The 4,028-nt window shown below is 41.0% G+C and overlaps 1 pseudogene; it reads right to left on the minus strand.

Moving 5' to 3' along the window:
• Nucleotides 1-2,762: 2,762 nt before the first annotated feature.
• On the minus strand, nt 2,763-3,721 carry LOC132515852 (PSME3-interacting protein-like; annotated as a pseudogene).
• Between the last annotated feature and the right edge of the window lie 307 nt (nt 3,722-4,028).

Genomic DNA, 4,028 nt, shown 5'->3' on the forward strand with positions numbered 1-4,028 from the left:
AGCTGAATGTAGCTATTGAAACTCACATGATCAACAACAGGAAATTGCTAAGGTATTAAAAAGAGCTTGTCTGATGGAACATGTGAAGTTTGAATGCCAGCTTCCTTTTTTTGTACATTTACCACAGATGCTTTATTCTTTGTCTCACAAATAAGATAGAAGCGGAACATTTTTGAAAAGGGGAAAAAAGAAAGACTGAGGAGTCAGGGTTCAAGGCTCCGCTATGTCTTTAGGATATAGCCCTTCTAGTAGCTCTGGAGCTGGAAGATGTTCTGTTTCCTCCAAAGTCATAGGTCAGATATAAAATCTCTCATGATGAGCAAAGTGGATCACTGAAACTTGAGGGAGTTTCAGAGCAGGGTGAGACTAGGTTGGTTAGAGTTGCTGTAGGTCAGAGTGGAAGGAGAGTTTAGAAGACCAGAAATCATATGTGATGAGCAGATGATTGAACCTTTGCCCTTGGAACTAAAGGTGAAGTTCATGTACTTCTTTCTTAACTTGGCTACCCCAGAAAACAAAGCTTCCATGCTATGACTGCATTACATGCTATCTTGGGGGGGGGGGAAAGGAGTGAGGGGAAAGGGATGTGATTCAAGAATAGAGGGAAAGCCAACACAACAATGCGTCACTGAGTTATCTTCTACTCCGTATGAGTACGTGCTTGATTCTGCTGGACCGGCTTTTCAAAGCTAGATTGTTATTCTTGGGGGAGAAAGAAAATTTATTCACTGGTTTCCATCTACCATCTGTTAAAAGTTCCACCCACAGAGTCTTAACTTCCCCAAACTCTGGGTCATGCATGTGTGGGCTCCATGTTGGGTCTTACACCATCCCATGCCTCATGGTCAATGGGATGGAAGGCGAGAGGCACTTGGCATAGGCATGAGATGAGGCACTGTCAGGTTTTACCTGTGTGAAATTGGTCAGAACCCAGGCAGAACTGATGGCCACAGTGGTGGCTAGAGCAAGAGTCAAGTGAGGCTGAGAGGCTCTGAAATTGCACAGAAGAGGTTTCTGATATAACACCCTTAAAGTAATTTTGAAAAAAAAAAGAACATCCTTTTACATTATAAGGTTGATGTCTAAATTTTTTTTGTCATTAGTTTAAAGAATGGCAAAGGATAGCATTCCTAGCTTATCATAAATGCTGATTAACATTTTAAAACAAAATTGGGTTCTGGTTTCAGGTATGATGACTAAGACTCTACTGGATGACCACTCAACTTCCATCCACGTAGAAAATAGCTGCAAAGTCTGGACCTAACACCAAACCAAACAACCAAAAAACCAGAAAATCAGTATCTGAAGGTACTGGAGAGCAAGTAGAAGTATACTAACTCTGGTGGGAAGTTCATACTTGTTTGGAGAGGGAAGACTGAATTAAATAAATAAATTTCTGTCTCTGCGGCATTTAGCTTGAGGCTAAGTACAGCCTGCACATGGCAACAGCACACGTGACAAAACTTGCAATCCTTCAGGCCTGGAGAATAAGAAAATTGAAGTTAGGCAACTTACTAACTTTAATACTAAAGAGCGTGGGTAAATTCTGGAAGGGAAGAACCAGCGTGGGGACCCCCAAATGCTATCTATCCACATCTCTGATAGGACTCCTGAACTACGCATGGGCAGAACAGACTCAAAGCAGCCAATTAAAGATGAAAAAGATCTGAGGAGACCCAAGTTGCCATATAAGAAACAGAGTTTGCAATTCAAGCCCAGCCAAGGAAAAATACCTGCTGAAACAAATTTCCTCTTTGGAGAAAAATAACAGAATCCATATTTTCCACACTATGGCATTCATAACGTTCGGCACAGAATTCCAAGTTACGTTTCGCATGAAGGAACAAGGAAATAAAGCATAGTCTCAAAAGAAAAGAACATGGAGCAGATCAGACGCTGAGATTAAATGGATGTTGGAACTAACAGACAATGATTTTAAAGTAGCTATTATAATTATTCTCAATAAAGTAAAATAACATATGTTTTTAATAAAGGAAAGTCTCAGTAAATACAAAATTATTATATCATTCTTTTCACCATATGCATTTGAATTTTAATATTATAGTGATTAAATATTAAAAAATTGCACAAACATTTCTTTTTTAATGGTCATAAATTTTACATTATTTTCTCCTTGAAATAAAAATTTCATTTTACTAGTCCCACAGAATTTTATCTAAATATAAAATAATATGGTTCAAATATTTTGATTATTATCATAATTCTCTTAAAATACATTTAAAATTTGCTTGTTTTTTTTTTTTTTGTAGTTTAGAATCTTTAGTCACACAACATCAAGAATAGGTTAGTTCCAGGGCAGTGCGCCATTCCATCACCTGAGACCTTCTCTCCCCCCTGCACACTCCACAACGCAGTATAATCAAACGGCGCCTTCGTCTAGAATAGAATGTTTTAAATGATACCTGTTCAATAACTGTCCTTGCTTCTTTGTGGTGTTGGGAAAGGAAAAAAAAGACACAAAAACCAAAAAAAACCAAGAAAGCAACAGAACCCAAACCCTTTGCAAGCCGCTTGGTACCTATATTCCCAGGGCATTTTTAGCGGAGTTTCTGCTGGGCCCTGACCTCTGCCCTACTACATCAGTGAGGACAGAGGCCGTGGGACAGGTTTGGGCATCCGTACTGCAGTAGAAAGAGAAAACTAACCCAAGTCGGGCCACAAGTGGATTCTGGCACAGTTTTAGATGAGGTTAAAAATGTCTTGGCGTGAACAGGGAGCAGGCAAAGGACTTTTCCGTGGGAGGTAATGCCTGCAGGCAGAATAAACTGTCCAGTCGACTCTTGGGGAGGAGCTCCCTGCGGTAAGAACAGAGGAACTAGGGGGCCTCGAGGAAGGTGTTGGCTCGGAAGATGGAGGAGACGATCTTGCCGGTGGCGTTGATGGTGCCTTCGCTGTCTGAGCTGGACTCAGAGTCGCTGCTCCCAGAGTAGGCGCCCAAACCTGGGAGGATGCCGATACATACAGCAGCGGAGGGGCAGTCGATGGAGGGAGGGACCACTCAGAGATGTGCTTCCACGAGAGAAGCAGGATGGGGCTTATTGATTCTTGTCATCTGGGTCAGGGTCCGATTGCAGTCTTTTCACACCGTTGCCACTCTCTGAGCTCTTATGCTTCAGAGCTCCTGCCGACAGCTTTGCCTGGGAGAACTTGGTCTTGGTTTCTGTGGGTTTCACAGCCACTTTCTTCTCCACTTCCTTCTTGTTTTCTTGTGAAATTCCAACCTTGTTGAGATTACTTCTGTATTCCTTCAGTGCTTTCAGTTCTTCTCTTCTCTGCTTTTCTCTTAGTTCCTGCTGCCGAGAAACCTCATCAAGGAAGTTGGTCTCACCTTCGTCTAAGCCTCTCACCATGTTTTTCAATTTGAACTGTTCTTCATACTCTTGCTGCTTCCTATCTTTCTGTTCCTGTTAGCCTTTCATACAGAGACCGAGGGTCATAAACCTCCTCTGGGCATTCTCCTGGATCTTCAGGTTTTCGAACTTTTCGAACTTTCTCCCATTCTTCTTGCCTCCTTTTGTGCCGTTCATCTAATTCTGCCTCAGACACAAACCTCTTTTTGATAACAAGGTTACCATCATCCCCTCCACCCATAATGGAACAATCAGTCTACCAGCGTGCAGGAGGCGAGACCCCCTCACCTTGGCGGTGCCCACCCCAAACTGCCACCACAAGGGCCGCTCGCTCTTAAGGAAAAAGAAAAAGAAAGTAAAAACAGCCATTTAAAATTTTTGTTTTATGTACTAGCATAAGGTTCTAGGTGTTAAAAGTCTACTTTAAATTGAATCATTATCCTATATAGTATTACTATAGAATCAGTCAAAACAATGCAGGTATATTACACATTTTGATAGCTATTCAATGGAATAAAATTTTATTGCAAATGCATATCTTGATAAAACAGATGAGGTTATTTTATTTTTTCTGTTTCTGTATTCTTGGATGGATATTACTTACTGCTAGTGTAAGTTAATGTTTTTATTTTTTATAGGTATAAATTTCGAGAAACT

The sequence above is a fragment of the Lagenorhynchus albirostris genome, chromosome 2 (assembly GCF_949774975.1).
Source record: "Lagenorhynchus albirostris chromosome 2, mLagAlb1.1, whole genome shotgun sequence".
Classification (NCBI taxonomy): Eukaryota; Metazoa; Chordata; class Mammalia; order Artiodactyla; family Delphinidae; genus Lagenorhynchus; species Lagenorhynchus albirostris.